A 17956-nucleotide genomic window follows, 5' to 3' on the forward strand; every position below is an offset into this window, starting at 1 on the left:
CCTGTGACATGTTCTCATTGCCTCCTGCTTGACTAGACACTCCTGGAGCCCTGGTTCTCGAAGTATGGGTTCCCAGAGCAGCAGCCTCACCATCAAGCCTCACAGCTTGCTAGACATGCAGCATCTCAAGCCCCACCCAGACCTGTTGAATCGTGGGGGCATGTTCCCTATCCTGCTGCAGGGTCTACCTACAACTCTATTTGCTATCACCTACTACCTTTGCTCTGAGTACATGCTTGGCCAGCATGTGTTTGTTCTGTTGTTTGAGTAGTTCCTGATTCTGATTGTTCAGAGATGGTTGAGAAAGTAAGCACAGGCCATGGAAAAGCATTGGAGTAGAATAGTGACCCAATTCAAGTCACCATTTGTACCCTGACTGTGCAGTAGAGTCTGAAATGGTTTCAATACTTTGATGATTTCCCCTTGTGACCCTTCTCCACGCTATATGGAGATAGCTTCTGAAATTGTTAATTGGATCCTATCACGCCCTCTGGCATCCAGTGGCTTCCATGGTATTTAGAAACATTCCTTTATCTCCCACCCCTAACCACTTTACTCAATAAGCTGCAGACACATTGACCTCCCCAGACCCCTGTGTATACACCAAGTTTCTTCCCACCTGACCTTCCTCTGATTCTCTGTGTGGCTGTCCTGGAGTCATCATCCAAGGCTCAAAGTTGTCTCTTCAAAGAGATCTTCCTTCATCTGTGGGTAGAGTGCCACCTCACGCACCCTCACCCCATTTCTTTCTCCCATTATTTTGTTTTATTTTCTATATAACACTGCTGGTTCTCTGAAAGCATGCTTAGAATGCCTTGTTTTCTTTTTTTTTTTTTTTTGCTATTTCTTTGGGCCTCTCCTGCAGCATATGGAGGTTCCCAGGCTAGGGGTCGAATCGGAACTGTAGCTGCCAGCCTACGCCAGAGCCACAGCAACGCAGGATCCGAGCCGCGTCTGCAACCTACACCACAGCTCACGGCAACGCCGGATCGTTAACCCACTGAGCAAGGGCAGGGACCGAACCCGCAACCTCATGGTTCCTAGTCGGATTTGTTAACCACTGCGCCACGACGGGAACTCCTGTTTTCTTTACTATACTGAAATTTCTTTTGGTGAAAAACATCTTAGTTATAATAATAATGGTGAAGATTTGCTTAGCGCTTACCATAAGCCGGCACTGCTGTAGTATACTCCATTAGTAGTATACTCTGGTGGAGCCGTTCATATGGATTATCTCTTTCTCTTAAAGTGTTATTTATTGGCATCTTTATCTTCTTGTCTTACGCTGTCAGCTTCCTAAAGATGGGGACCTTATCTGTTGCCACTGTATTTCCAGACTGTGGAAGACTGCCTGACATAGGAGAGGCCCTTGGGAAATGGTTATTTAAGGAATGAATGGGTCTCAGAAGATTATCTTTTGGGAATAAATCTACATGCAAGGAGAGAACAGAGTCTCTTTCACCTCCTATACCAGATATATTCCTTGAGAAGATAACCTTAAGTTGGTCTTTAGTCTAAGAAATGGATCAGGCATTGGAATCTGATTTAGCATTTGTTCTGGTGGCCTTGGGCACACATGCAGATCCTGACATGTGTGGCGGTTGTTGAGTGGCACCTTAATGAGAACAGATCCTTTCCAAAGTCTTAAATTTGGCACTTGGCCTGGTTGGAAATACAGGGCCTTCTGACTTTTACGTTCTTTGTGCGCACGTTGTCGATGTGCGTATGTGAATCTTTTATTATGGACTCAGCCGACAGTAACCATGGTGAGTAGACCTATCACACAGCATTTTTCTGAGTCAGTTTAAAATGCTGACAATTAAATATACCGTACTCTTTTAAGCGATCCATCAGTCTCCCTTGTTGTCATGGTGACCGGAGTATATTTAGAAATGTGACAAGTACACTGAGTTCAATTGCACTTTTGCCAAAACATAGTTTTGCTGCTAAAATTGAATTTCCTGATTGAAGATCCAAGTGCTGTTAAGGGGGCATGATCATTTCTATACATTCTTCTGGAAATGTAACTTACATCATTCTATTAAATCAGCAGTTAAGTCTTATCAGGCTAGTAAGAAACTGACACTAGAAATGGTTATACTTAAACTGGATGAAATAGAGTGAAGTAAAGGCATTTTTTTCCCCTTATAAAAGAAACTTGGGCATCATCAACATAACTAGTTTAATGATTTAATTCTTTCATATATTTGTAAGAAATTATATGTATGTGTACGTAAGTTTATTCCTCTAGATTATAGTTTTTATTTAAACAAACTTATCAAGGACCTCCTCTCTACACTTGTAATCTATTAGCAATGTTAGGGCATCTTTTTCATTTTGGGTCATACCTCAGATTGGTAAGTGTCCTTATTGTCTCCATAACCTCATTCCTTTTGGGTTTCAAATGAAGTGGAGCAAAGAGATAAAATGAACATGACATTTGGCCAAATGAAGGGAAAGAAAGTCTCTTGTCTAATTAGGAACTTGGTTTGAATCCTCACCCCCCTCTTGTCCTTTATTCTGTCAACACAGTGCTAAGAATGATGCTGAGTATGAACTGCTTGCTTGTTTGACCACAGAAAGTTTAGAAACCTATGCAGTGGCTAGGTCATTATTACAACCTGGATTTCATTCCCAGTCAAGGACAGATTCTTGTTCTTGATATGAGGAACAAGTACTCCTGGATAATTTTGCTTCTCTGTTTCCATGGAGCTGAAGGCTTTGGTAACTGGGGTTAATTTTGAGCCCCTGATAATATATATGTTAAACTTTTTATTTCTCTCATGTACATAGCAAATGGTCTGTTTTGGTGAGTAATGAAAGTTTGTAAGATTTATTGAGTTTTTAGTATATGCCTGACACAGTATATACTAAGCTCTCTGATGCATCATTTCACTGGAGCGACACAGTAATCTTATGAGTAGGTCCTTTTGTCATTCTTACTTTACATTAAAGAAACAGATTTAGGGAGATTCTGTATCTTGACCAAGAGCATACCTTGAGTAGTGGAGTCTGATTTCTGATCCATGTGTCTGCCCCATGGAGGGCACACAGTGAACAGTTGTTGATCGATCAGTGGCCTACTCCATGGTGAAGTCATGCAGGTGTTTCTGGGTCTGCACATGCTAAGATTGCAGCTATAAAGGTAAACACGTAGCCAGATCTAAAAGTAGAGCTGAGCCACTTTGTATCTTCCTGAAGGTTTAGTACTAAAGATTAGTATGAGGCAGGAAGGAATAGACATAAATGCCATCAAGACCAGTGGTTTGGCCTCAGAAACTATTTACACTCTTAAAAATGAGTTTTTGTTCATGTGAATGATAGCTAATGCTATTCATTATCTTAGAAATTAAACAAAAATAAAACTGACATTCTAATAAAAATATTTGCATGAAAATAAGTACATTTCCAAAATAGACAAACAAAAAATTAGTGAAAAATGTAAAAACTGGATTCTTACCTCTGCATTGGCTTTTTCGTGATATGTATTTTGATTAAAGTTTATGATGAAAATCCAGAAAGCATTTCTAGAGAGAATTGGAAAAGGAAGTAATTGAGGTAATTGTGGATTTTCTTCTTTGATAATACACCAAAATTTGATAGTGATAGTTTCTTAAAGTTTAGCTGTGATGTAACATTTGAAATCATATCAATAAACATTTTTTTTTGGTAATCTGTTATATTAAAATCCACTGGTCTTATTTTTACTTTGATTTGATCTTCCCCTGTGATTGTGTAACATCATTCACTGTTTATTTGGAAAATATTAGTTCATGGAGTTATGCATGACATGTTTTATTATTTAGCATTAAAAATTCATTAATATCACTACTGACTTCATCAAAACAATATTTTAAATATTAGGAAGATGTGAACTGTATAATAGTAGATGCAAGTTTCAAAAATTTTAATTTTCACTTTTACTTTTGAGTTTTATCATTGACAATAAACCCTGTTAGTTGTTTTCCTTGGTAAGATAGATTCTCTTGGTTTATTTTTGAGAAATGTGTAACATGACCAAGCCTGAATGACAAGTTTGTCATTCTTTCAAATAAAACTGGTGTTTCATGCAGAGAGCTGTTAGTTCAGCTCTCCATTCAAACAGTCATACACATGCATTTCTTTTCCTTACTTTTTTTTTTTTTTTTTTGCTTTTTAGGGCCACACCCGTGGCCTGTGGAAGTTCCCAGGCTAATGGTCGAATCAGAGCTATAGCTGCCAGCCTACGCCACAGCCACAGTAACGTGGGATCTGAGCCACATCTTCGACCCACACCACAGCTCATGGCAACACCAGATCCTAAACCCACTGAGCAAGGCCAGGGATTGAACCCGTATCCTCATGGATACTCATCGGGTTTGCTACCGCTGAGCCAGGACGGGAACTCTACACATGCATTTCTTGGAGACAATGATTTGTTTGGGATTTAACGGAAGTACCTCATGGATATTTCCTACTATCTCACACAGAATATTAAAATGCTGTAAGGACCTTGGGATTGAGATTTAATAAAATTAAGAATTTCGATGCATTAATGACAGTCTTAAGTGAAACAATACTCCTCAACCCCTCTTTACTGTGGGGCTTGGGGGTGAAAAGTACAATGACTATCACACACTTTGGTGCACTTCCTTGACTGATGTTAAACTCTAGCCATTTTTACTCACTTATTACTTTTGCACCATTGATGTGAAAGTCAACACAGTGAAAAATAATCATAATATCTTAGTTTTATGATCTTGAGTCTAGAGAGTACCCCACTAGTTTATGGATCCCACATTGAGAGCCACAGATCTGATCTAGCATTTTATAGGAGAGGAGTGCTGGAAAAGACAGCCCCACCAGTTAGTGGTAGATTAGGGGCTGGGTCTCAGTTGTTAGTGCATTCCTCTTGTTTTTCATTGGATGTCCTATTTCAGTTTCAGAAATTTCAAAGTAGGTGTTTTTGAACTTCTTTTGTGAATATGCTGATGCCAAAATGTATAATTAATTATTGAACATATAGGAAGATTTTTATGTTTTTTGCATATTAAACCCTTTGCATATTTTCCCTGCTCTATACTCACCACTGCACCACTGCTCTCTCTTCTGCTTTTTAAGATTTCAGTAGTCACTACTGCTGCCTCTTTAAACAGAACATGCTTTGTCTTTGCCAAGATGGAGAGAAGTCGAAGGAGCATTTGACTACTTGTTCATTTTCTGGTTTAGAATTCCAGCTTTGTGGGGAAAGAAGAATCACTGAGTTTGAGCTGAAGCAACCACTTCCTTCTTCACTTAGATTAGTTAAAAGTCACAGGAAAGGAAATTATACATACAATCATTATCTTTCATATCATTACAAGTTATCTCACTGGCCAACCACCCTAAAACTTCTATTCTCTAGTAAAGCCTCTCTCTCTCCCTCTCTCTAACTCCACCCCACTGCCCCACACTTCCCTGCAGGAAGGAAGTTATCCAATAAGGCAATAGAACCAGACCCAGAAATTGCATTTTTCTTTTTAATACCGCTCTCCTGTTTTAGAGTAGCTTTGGGGAAGGCTGGGGGTTGAAAGAGTTTGCAGTGTATGAAAATGAGTAAATCTGGCAAATTGTGAAAGTAGATTTATAGACTCTCAAATGTGTTGTTCTCTCATTTTTAAATAAGTTGGATATTCTCTTGCGAGATGTCATTTTTTCCTATTTCTCATCCAGTATTTGATCACTTTCCCTCACCTGTGAGCTTTGTGAAGTAAACTTTGTTATCTGACTTTCTGATTCTTCCCCAATGACTGTTTTCATTGCCCAAAAGTATGATCAGATTTGGCCTTTGATCACCCTTGTGAATCAGCTCTTCCCTAAACCTAGACCTTTGGTAACTTCCTCTTCTTTCCACAAAACTGATGTTTCCTGCCATTAGTTACCTGCAAACCATTTAGTCTTTTTTCTTTCTTTGTTAGATTTCTAGTTGTGGTTTTCCCCAACCATTTATTAGGCTCAAAAATTACCTAGCAACAGTTCTAACTCTTCACAATGTGTCTTCTGCCTCTTTGTCAGAACTCCTGAAGCATGGAGACTGTCCGGTGCTTGGTGCATCATAGGCTCCGTGGATGTGTTGAATGGGTGTTATTTTTATCCAAGCGTCTCTTCAAAGGGCATTCTTCAGATATTTATCTAGTACTCTGAGCTGTTGTTCATCTCTCATTATTGGGCAGCTAAATCTCTGAAACACAGAGCTGCCCTGCCCCATCCTCCAATGCAGACTCCCTCCCATTGCTAGGATGTCATGCATACTTTTCCTGGCAGATGGCCACTTAGCCTCTACTTGAACACTTTTAATTCTTTGTGAGGCAGTATGTTCCACTGCTAGACAGCTTCATGGTTTACTGTTCTCCTTTGCATTGCATTGAAACTGGATTTTTCATCATTTTAACCTGAATGGTTGTAGTGCTACAGATTTTTCACAAGTATAATATGACTTATACAGGGCATGTCCTCAGATACCCAAAGACAGCTTTGTTTCCTCATTCATCTTCTTCCTGCTTCAGTCTTTTTCTCACTACCTACATCCTAGGACCTGAAAAGGTCTGGAAGCTCATATTTTTTATACCATCCCTGTTTCATCATGCCATTCAGTTCTACATGCCTCTTTGTTATTTTCATCATGCCATTCACTTCTACATGCCTCTTTGTTATTATACTGGGAGTAATATGAGTTTGGGGGCTTAAGAGCTGGGATATGAATTGAAGAACTGTAATTTACTAGGTGTTTGAACTTGACCAGATTACCTTTTCTAAACATTCATTTTCTCAGATTCAAAATGGATATGTAATGATTTCTAAGAATATTTTTAAGAATTAAAGTATGTGACATGCATAGCTCAGCTACAGAAACATAACATATTTAATACATATTACTTTTAACTTGATCAGCTTTGATCTTTTTTTTCTACACATGACTTGATTTTTAGAATTCGTTATTTTAAGAATTTCTTTCTCCATTTCTCCCTGTTTAGATTTTATTTATACCTATAATCTTTTGCCTACATTTCTTTTTTTCTTTTTCTTTCTTTTTTTTTTTTTTTTAACTGTTTTACAGCCGCCCTTGTGGCATGGAAGTTCCCAGGCTAGGGGTCAAATCAAAGCGTAGCTACCGGCCACAGCTACAGCCACAGAAGCATGGGATCTGAGCTGCGTCTTCCCCCTACATCACAGTGCACAGCCATGCTGGATCCTTAACCCAGAGTGGGGCCAGGGATTGAACCGGCATCTTCATGGATACCAGTCAGGTTTGTTTCCACTGAGCCACAACGGGAACTCCTGCCTACATTTCTGTTCATATGTTCAACCTTTATTATTCTGCCTGTGAAAAATATTTCTTCACCTCTCTAATGGGTTAGTGACAGCTGGGTAATTGCAGGTTACTTTTAACTCCTCACTGAACCTCTCACTTAGTAGCCGCTAGAATCATTTAGTTGAACAATGTGTTTTTTTAAATTAACTATTCAATTAATTTCAATTCAACCAACGTTGACTAAGCACTTCTTGTACGATATGTACTGAGCTAAGTGCAATAGGAGTTGCCTAGAACACTTTTATCGTTTGTTATATAGTCATTCAATAAATATTTTCTTGAGTACCTACTAAGGGCCAGCTTCTTGATTAGGGGTTTGGATTCAAGAAACTGAGTTAGACAGAGTTTCTTCTTCAAGACACACTAGCAGGTAAAAATTACAAAACTGTGTGGTAATTTCAGTGATCTAATATGAAACTAGGCATTGTGGTCATCTTCAGAATGGCTGCTTTATCAAACCCTTTTGGGTCAGGAAAACTCCAGAGCATGGGAGAAGCTTAAAGGCTAAGTAGAGGCTCAGAGTCCACTGGCAAGATGAGACCTATACTAGGATTTAGTTATGTTTAGTTATAAAGCCAGCCTTTAAATTCCATGTGTTACAGTTGACTCCCCCACCCCTGCTTCCTAGAGTTGAGTACATACACCCTTTTCCTTTTTTCTGTTTAGTTGCCTAAGAACCAGCTTTGGGGACTAATTACTGTATGAATGCATATTTCTATATTCCAAGGTAGAAATAATAACATAAATACGTAAGAATAATATCATGACTGTAGGACACATTACAGAGCCTCTCTCCCTCATTTCATTTACTTATAAAATAGCTTATGCTTGCGAGTTTCCTAAGCGAGTACTTTCAGCACTGTTACTGATAGATATTATTACAAGAATTAGCACTGAATAATTATGTATTTAGGATTTGCAAATAATGTTTTCTCTCTTTATTCCAAAGTGATCATGCTGTTACTGTCTGATTTTATTTAGATCATAGACAGCTCTGCCCATAACCAGGTATTTAGGAAGGAGTCCCTTTTCCACTCTGTCTCAGCTTTTCTACTAGTTAAATGGGAATATTACTGCTATCACTACCAGTAATACCAATTTCACCTCATTGGATTGAAGTGAAGAATAAAATCATTAATCTGTGTGAAAGCATAATGTATTTAACTGATCATAATTGTAAACACAAAATGTAACTTTGGAATGACCAAATTATTGGCTGCTTTGTCAAGGTGAGTTCAGCTTAATTTAATTAATTTTCACTTGTTTCTCTGAACTTTCTGAAGTAGCTTCATTTCTAACTTTCTTCTGTTTAGCCAATAGGTATTGCTTGCAAGAACTATGTATTCAATGTACACTTGTTGATTGAATTTTTTGAAGTACTAATGTCCTGAAATCCAGTGTTGGAAATTTGTGAGCTACTTACTTATATTTTCATTTAGGATTCCTAAAGCCCTTGATTTAATTTCTAGATTATAAGTCCCACTGATAGAACCCTTATAAATATCACATGAAGAAGATGAGCATTACCTTTAGGCCAAAGCAATTTACTTTAAAAAAATCTGATTAATTTCAACACAATCATCCAGGATGTCAGAAGATCTCAGTGCCTTTGATAGATGCTGACAGGTGAACAAATTAAAATCAGGGAGGGAAGCAATTAAATACTGGCAAACATTACTTTAATGAGACAACCAAATCGTTCATAAGCCATGGAGTGTGTTGTATTCTTGATAAGTGTCTTAGGCTATCAGGTGAGCATGTATTTAAAAATGTTATTATATGGGATTTGATGATGGCAGTGGAGGACATTCTGTATTTGTCATCTAATGCCTTTGGCCTAATCTCACATTTTAATTGCTTTGGAGGTGAGACTTCCTAATAATCATGTTTATGACATTATTTAATATATAATTAATCCTCTCACAACCACCTTAGTCAATCCATAAAACAATAAAATGCACAAAGTTTAGACAAAATAACTTTTGGCTTTTTCGCAGTGGTTTAGAGATAACCATGGTTGAGACCTGTGGAAAGAAAAACAGAAAATCCATATTTCATACAACTTCTGTGCAAACACTTGGGGATTGTAGTGCTAACACCAGAACCCAGGTCCTCAGTCCCCTTTCCAGTGTTCTTTTCAAGATAAGAACCCTTATTCAGAAGGAACATCTGGGCCCACATGACTGGAGACTTACTTGTTTATTGGCTTAGATGAAGATTTTTACAAGGCTCTGATAGGACTTGGAAAATATGAAATATTAAGGGGAACCTCTAAATAGGCCTTAGTGATTCTCATGCCACTTGGTGGGAATTTTTGTTCCTAATGTTAGGATCATCATCCTTGAGTAATATTGCTTAAATATTGTCCTGGGGTGCAGTGGTTGATCATACCATACCATGGTTTGTGAAAAACCTGTCAAAACAGGTCTCTCTGCTCTTTTTGTTTCTCATGTTCTTCCATTCTTTTATTTTTTCCTTATTCCCCATCATTTTTCTTTCTTCTTTCTCTCTCTCTCACTCTTTCTCTCCCATTGGTTTCATTTGTTCTCTCCAATTTTCCCCCAATACAGTAAAAATTATCAATTATTTAATAATAGTTCTAGCTAGGCTTGGTGAGCTTTGCTTTGCATTGATTCTAATTAACAGTTTAAGTTTGGTAAGTTAGAAGTTGATTACACAGATTTCTTTATTTTTGGTTGAAATTGCTTCTGGTTGAAATTTTTCTTGGGAGAGGATGGGTGATTCGATAAAGGATGCAGACCTACCGGGTTCTGGTTCAGCAGTCATAAAATACACAAAGGCAGCCAAGGATAACTGGCTTCATTACCAAGATGCTAGAGTGGGATTTGTCAGTTGTCCAAATGTCTTTATGGGTCTAATGGAGAATTCCACTGCATTGGGAAATACTTGGTTTACAGAGGACATGTGAACTCCAACTGTGTGAGAAGAAGATGGTGAACGTCTTAGCTAGAAGGTTTCAACTTTCCTGTGACATGAATTGACCCCTTCAGAAAAATTCAGTGGTGCTGCCTTCTGTTGTTTCTGTGGCTTATGTTTTGATAGCTTACCCAAGGATGTTGCATCTCTGAAACTTCACTGAGGAGAGCTGAGAAAGTGTTCATGGCAACCCTGCATTGAACACTCCTCTGCCTCAGCTTAGTAATGTGTTACCTTCTGGTTAGACCACAGATGTGAAGTCTCTCTCTATCTCCTTTCACTTGCTAGTGAAGCAGGACTCAATACTAAATGTGCTTTGGTGCCTTGACAATGGACTTTTAAAGGGTATAAACTCATTGTACTTTTCTCCCCAAATAGAGCACCCCCAAATAGGAGATTGCAACGTGTAGGAGAAGAGTCTTTCCTTGTTTGGGGATTGAGATACAGGGTTAAACTTTTATCTGCTCCAGGTTAACCATGTGATCTTTGAAGTTTGGATTTCTGATTGGTAAAATTGGTGTAATAAAGTTTCATAGGGCTTATGTCAGTGATGATTTGAGATAACATGGTCATGAAATATTTTTCCATTAACCATAAAGTATAATGTTAAAAGATGATTAATGTTTTGATTTTGGTGACATATGACAAGGAGTTTTTGTAGAGTATCCCATCAACCATGCTCTGTTCATAATCTGATTTGAGTCCCGTATGAAAACGGGACATATTATTAAAACTTCCCAGAGGTCTTTTATGTCTCAATAAACCTATTCCTATGTTAAATCATCCCCTTGTGCTTGCAGTCCTGTTGACAGCTCCTTATCTCTGAATCTAAGGCATGATATAAGCACAAACTTTAGGATGACCTGTGAAACTTGTACTTCTTCACCTAAAGCAGTTTCTTTTAAATATGATTCTGAAATTTTGAGGCTTTGTTCTTTAGAACTAAAATTCTTTATTCTAGTATTAGGTGAGGCCATGTAAGACTGATATAGATAAATATTGTGGTATTTTAAAACTAGGGACACAAGTCGAGGAAATGCCCGATCCAGAGATATCCTCTAGCCTTATGTGTTTAAAACATCAATCATATAGGCACGGACTCATAGGAAGAAATGTTACCATTTTGTGCACCACCTTTGTTCATACCTATAGATATGAAATAATGGAGGATAATCTTCGAGGAAAAGTTTAACTCAGCTTTGGCTCTGAAGTTGCTATGCTATGCCTCATTTACCTAGAAGGAAATTGACTTGCCTGAAGCCATTGGTGAGAGAAAGACAAGTCTGACTGGCTCCAAATCTCATGTGTTTTTACTTCTTCCTTGCTTCAATAAAATGGCCAGTTTTATTTCATTATTCCCTCCCCCACTAAGTCTAATATATCAAATCAGTGAGTTATCTGTCTTTGTATTTTCCCAACCTAATATCCCAGGAAAGACTGAGGTAAGACCAGTGAATGGACAGACCACTGGCTGGACAGGCAGAGCCCAGAAGGTCCAAACTTGCACCCAGCCCTGTACTTTACTGTGTAGTTTTGGGCAAGTTTCCTACCTTTTCTGAACTGAGTTTTCACATCTGTAAAATGAAGATGATAATACCCATTTCCCATGACATTTGTGAAGTTAGTCATGGGAGAGATGTTAGTTCCCTTCTTGTCCTCCTTATCCCTCTGTGAACTTCTTATTCTTACTTATGAAGTGAGTAGAATGCTCTCTTCCTGCTTCTTCACCAGGTTGTTGTGGGCTGAAATGAGATAGTGAATGTGAAAGTGTTCCGCAAAACAAAGAAACTGCTGTGTAGATAGAAGAGCTTCTAATTATTAATGAATAAATAGAGCTTGGAACCTATGAGTAACTTTTACCTATTTCATTTACAGACACTTGCATTGCAATCTACTGAACCTTTTGTCTACTGACCATTCCAAGAGCTAGCTATCTAAGGTAAGAGAGGCTTGGCATTATTGCATTTATTGCTAATAGGCATCTTAGCCAACAATGTTTAAGATTGATTTCACCACCAACAGAAGAAATACAAAGGCATTTCATTTCTTGAGCACCGAAACCTGAAAAATCGCCAAGATAGTGTACTGTCCCCTCTTATGTCTTCTTCTTTTTTTTTTTTTTTTTTTTGTCTTTTGTCTTTTTTTTTTTTTTTGTTGTTGTTGTTGTTGTTTTGTTGTTGTTGTTGTTGCTATTTCTTGGGCCGCTCCCGCGGCATATGGAGGTTCCCAGGCTAGGGGTTGAATCGGAGCTGTAGCCACCGGCCTACGCCAAAGCCACAGCAACTCAGGATCCGAGCCGCGTCTGCAACCTATACCACAGCTCACGGCAACGCCAGATCGTTAACCCACTGAGCAAGGGCAGGACCGAACCCGCAACCTCATGGTTCCTAGTCGGATTCGTTAACCACTGCGCCACGACGGGAACTCCCTTCTTCTTCTTTTTTTAAGGGTCATACCTGTGGTATATGGAAGTTCCCAGGCTATGGGTGAATTGGAGCTGCAGCTAGCCACCTGAGGTCTGAGCCATGTTTGCAACCTATACCATAGCTCATGGCCGTGCCAGATCCCTAACCCACTGAGTGGGGACAGGCATCCAACCTGCCTCCTCATGGATACTAGTTGGTTTTGTTTCCACTGAGCCACAACAGGGACTCCCCCCACCCCACACCCCTTATGTCTACTTGATTTAATTTCCCCTTCATTTCCTAGCTTTTTAAGGTTTCCTACCAAAAGCACAAAAGTCTGGGCAACGTGGAAGTATTTAATGTCTCTAGTATGCCATACCTAGGATATTCTTGTCTGTTGCCTTCTTGTTTCCTCAGTTAGTATGTAGCAGGAGGGCTTTATCTCCAGTTTCCTGGCCCTTAATTGAGTACATAGCTGCACTATGCTGCCAGTGTTACCTGGCTCTGAAGGGGCCACACTTTACTAGTTGGGTCTGTCACTGTCTCTCATCTGCCCAAAACACTTCAAATAATTTAAGGCTACAAGAACAACAAATCTCAAGGATACAGAAAATGAGTTAGAGCCCTTTGAGACCTAGGACCCATAGTATCTGCATGTCACTCTCCTGGGGAACCAGTGTAAAGTAGGTAGCCCTTTGGCAGAAGAATTCACTCTTCTTAAGTTTGCTAAGAAAACAGATACTAGTAAAAATAAATTTTAAAAAATTAAAAAAAAAGAAAGAAAAGAAAAACAAGAAGCATAATGGTTGTAAAATTTGTAAAATATGAGTTTTCTCCTGCAGATAAACAGCTGATAGCTGTATTTCACAGCTAGCTCTGCTGTGGTCCGTATACTCTTCTAGAAGTTTTAGAAGAGGTGGGGTAGTCAATGTGCTGTTCCTAACTGCAAGCCCTGTAGAATAGCAAATTTGTGGAAGATTTGTTATCAGCATTTAAAGTACTGTAAACATTTGTTCTGCTGAATATTTTGTTTACCTTTTGCTGTGTATTTCCATGATCTTAATCATGATTTTATTTACACAGACCTTTGAAAGAATTGAAGTCTGTTGGTACTACCCCATATTTGTATGAGTTAGAAATTTAGAATTGAGTGGAAATTTTAGTTTTACATTAATATGGTTTTCAAAGCTGATATTCACCATACACATAGAATAAGGACAGGTCATGTGCAAACAAGGCCAGTGAGGAGACGTATGGACCATGAAACTCCTCTATGAGTAAATCAAACAATGCAGCCACTTGTGTTGTTTGATTTTATTCTCATTTCTACAAAAATACCATCTTATTTAAAAAAGATGGTAGCCAAAAATACAGGAATAGCTCCTACCTGTCTTTTTGTCCATCTGTAGTCCACAAAATGCCCCTGCAAAAAATCCTTTCCTATGTATTTCATGTATTTTCATGGGTAAACATATCAGAAAAGTGTACTATAGACACACCATAGATTTTGATAGCTCTATGAGGCAGAGACCTATTTGTTCATTAAGAAACTGTAGTTATTACATTGTTTCCTCCAATGCCAATTGTTAAATATTAATAAAATAAGTTTTGAGAAGTGGTTAACTATGCCCCCCTTCTTCACTAAAACCCATTTTGAAATTACCAAGAAAATTTTAATCATGTCTTGAAAGATCATGAAAAATTGCTCTTGAGACAGAGGGATTTAATATTTATTTTTCTGTCTATCATCCATCTGTCATCTATCTATCTATCATATCTATCTGTCTGTCTATCTACTTTTTTTTGTTTTGGAAGAGGTTTTGGTGTGGAAAATAGGATAAAACTTCTCAAATAGCCTTTGGAAAGTAGAGAAGTAAATATTATGGAGACATGCTACAGAAATTTAAAATAATCTTGTGGTAAGAATTGGTATCGGTGGCAGTAATGAAGACAGAATAACTGTTTAAATAAATAATTAGACTTGACAGTAGACGTGTCAACAGGTACCCACTTAATGAGTGTAATCATTGTTTTTCTCGGCTTTCAACGTTGATCCACTGACTGTGGTGTGTTCCCTGTCCAATTTCCAAACCAAGTCTATTTAAAGCTGTACTTCATGGAATCTGAAACTGTATACCCTGTTTACTATTTAGAGCTGATACCCGATGTTCTTTAACAGGGAATATCTGTACTTGAGCAAGAACAGGTTTCTGGCCTCTGGTAGAACATTGATTTTCCTTATTTTCTACAAGGTGATTCATTAGCAGGGATGAATAATGCCCAATTAATTCTCATGGACTTGTCTATATTGCTAGAGTGCATTGTTTATTATAATTTAATAGAAACAGCCCTAATCTGTCTTAACACAAATAAATCAGTGATTTTTTTTTTTTTTTTTTTTGAGGTGGAGGTAGAGACAGTAGTTATAAGTAAAATTATTTTCTTAGTCATCTGGATAGAATCTCATTGTTTGCAGGAGTGAAGCAATGCATTATGGGTTATGTTCTATGAACCCAAATTCATGAGAATCTAATTCTACTGCTAGCTCTGGGCCTTGGACAAGTCACTTTCCCTTCTCTGGGGTCCTTTTCAGTATCTAACAACAGATAAAGTTGGACTGGTCAGTATGGCATTTCTTCTAGTCAAATGTCCTATTTTTTACAATGTTTTTCCCTTGGCCAATCCTTTCTCCTACTGCCGCTTTTCCAATGTCATAGGAGAATGCAGTATGTGAAAATAGTTGTTCTTTTCAGCATTTGACTTTTGTACATACCAGAAGGGCAGGTAGTGATTTGAACTATACATACAGTATGATTGGCCATTTATGCATTTTTTTGGTTCCCATTCAGTTTCTGGTAGAAAAGAAAAAACATCTGTTCTTCCGTGTTTCTCTGCTCTATAATCTGGGTCTCAGTTTCACAGACTCTGGTAGCATAGAGAGGTTCCTCTTCTGTTTGTTGTTTGACTTTTCCAGGGTTGCAGTCAGTGACCTTAAGGAGAGATCAGAATGTTAAAGGCAGAGGGGACTTTAAGAACCACTCTAGCCAAATTCTTTCATTACAGAGATGGAGATTTTGGGTCAAGGAGAGAATCTGATTTGTCTAATGTATTAGTGGGCTAGAAGATCTGGGCTAGAATTCTTTCTTCTGACTCCATAGTTATATCTCTGTTTTAGGAGAGAAATCTCTATGTGAAGTGTGCTTTCTCTTCCTGATTTTAAAGGGACGCCATTTTCAGGCAAAACCAATCCCATTGTCAACACAGGGATGTGAGCTGCCCTTGAAACATAAATGGATGCCAAGCCTCTCTGTTTTTTCCATGAGGCATGGTATAGAGGATTCTGGCTGCTTGTCTTCTCTGTGTTTATTAGGAGGCTGTGGATTTCCCTGTAGTTCTTCCTGTAAGAGATTACTTGCCCCTGACCTCACCACTGTGTCTTCCTGCCCTTTTCTGATCCAGTGAATTATAGGAAGCTGAGTATGAGTTCCTAGCTGGCTATGTACTACGCATAGTTGGGAACATTAATAAAGAGAAGACAGATGCAGGATTAATACACAGGGGACAGGAGAGTAATAGCCAACATGGTGAAATCTAGTTCAAGGCCTGCAGTTCACAGTCACTGTGCTACCCAAGATTAACAGCAGCATCTTTCATTCTTTCAGACCTTCTCTCTGCCTTGTTCTCGTGGGACTGGGCTGGGACTGACAATCAGCTGGGATGATCTTTGCCAAAATCAAACTAATGTTTTCATGAGATTTCCAGAGAAGAGAGTAGTAATTATCTAATAGTTAGAAGATAACTTTGAGGCCACTGGGTCTTAACACTTATCTTATACCTCATAATCCTGGCATGTAGAGTGTGGCAATTATATTACTGAGTCTGTGGTTCAATCCTGGCTCTACTTAATTTGCTGTGACTTTGGTGAAAGCATGACTTTCCTCTGAACCTCAGTTTCTCCATCTGTAATATGGGAGGGGGAGGAGGCGGAAGCGAGTGAAATAGATGATGTCTGAGTTTCCCCAACTCTGATTTTCATGAGTCTCTGATTTTTCTAAGGTCCCATAGCAAGTTTGCAGCCAAGCTGAATCTGAAATTCTTTGTCTGGTTTGGAGTGCTCATCATGAAAACTTCCACTGTCTCTTTCTAAGCTGCATGCTTGTGTCTTTTAGCCTTGTTTTATTAAATAAACTTCTTTCTCTCTGAGTTGGAAGATCCCTTTCTGTCAAGGGACTTGCCTAAGGCAGTAGTTATTAATTTGTCTCTCTGTGTGTGTGTTTAGCGGTAGGGGAAAGGATTATGGAATATTTGGAAATGCAGATGAATCTATGAAATAGAAAATACATGTCTGCATAGAATGTTGTCTATAATTTCAGGAGGTCTGTAAACCTTCTGAAGATCATATATAGGTTCTAGATTAAGCAAAAGATATTTTTCAGTGTGGGAAGTCTGTGATGACATTTGGGTAACATACATTTCCTTTGCTGTTGGATTTCTCCCACAATTCACCTATTGTTTTGCTCTGAGTGTCAGACTCATTTATGAGCATGACTCTGGACATTTATTACATTTCAAGTTGTTGAGTGATGTCTTAATATTGAAATTCTTATTCTACTTATTTTATTCATTCACTCACTCACACACATTCACTCACTCAGGTGTTGTTTTAATCCAAAATCTGCTAAGTGCTATCCATTTTAATACTTCATTTCATTAATCTCATAAAGTAGAAAATTATTTTTTCCCACCTTTCTTATGTGGACCCTGAGCTCAGAGAGTTTGTGTAATTTGTCTAATGTCATACAGCAAATAAAATAGCAAAGTCTGGATTCAAATGCACATCTGCTTCAAGATGTGTGAATACCTCCAGAGATAACACAGACTATGAATAGGGACAGTGAAACAATTCTAAAAACTGTAGAAGTTTCTGGTAGGAATTGGACAGAGGCCCCCTGAAGAATACTCTGAATGTGAGCAATGGGAGTTCAGAGATGAACAAGATCATATGTCCTGAAACATTTACATGAAAATTCATTAATTAAGTACTCTGCTGGTACCTTCAGGCAGAATAAGAAAGTTGGGCAGTTGTATAAACTGCCTTATAAATAACTCATATTTTTCCCATTCTTTCAAACTTGTATCAGGTTAGTATTCTCAGTTTCTCCATTTTTATAAGTGAGAGGAGGAGGAGACAGAGTGATAGGGTCATAGAGCCCTGATCATACTGCAGGTTATCAACTGAATTGGAATCTCAATGCTTTGGGAAATCCATTTGTTGTTTTCTCCC

General features: G+C 38.3%; 1 protein-coding gene across 5 annotated transcripts in view; it reads left to right on the forward strand.

Annotated features, from left to right (window-relative positions):
- The window catches only part of LPP (LIM domain containing preferred translocation partner in lipoma), a 696555-nt gene that overhangs the window by 164727 nt on the left and 513872 nt on the right, over positions 1-17956 (forward strand). For 4 of the 5 annotated variants that reach the window (XM_021071246.1, XM_021071248.1, XM_021071247.1 and 1 more), the window contains one exon: positions 12143-12206. The exons of the other annotated variant lie outside the window; for it this stretch is intronic. The gene's annotated coding sequence lies outside the window, so the exon portion shown is untranslated. The remainder of the gene's footprint in view (positions 1-12142; positions 12207-17956) is intronic. 5 annotated transcript variants of the gene reach the window in all.

Source organism: Sus scrofa, chromosome 13 (assembly GCF_000003025.6).
Source record: "Sus scrofa isolate TJ Tabasco breed Duroc chromosome 13, Sscrofa11.1, whole genome shotgun sequence".
NCBI classification, from domain to species: Eukaryota; Metazoa; Chordata; class Mammalia; order Artiodactyla; family Suidae; genus Sus; species Sus scrofa.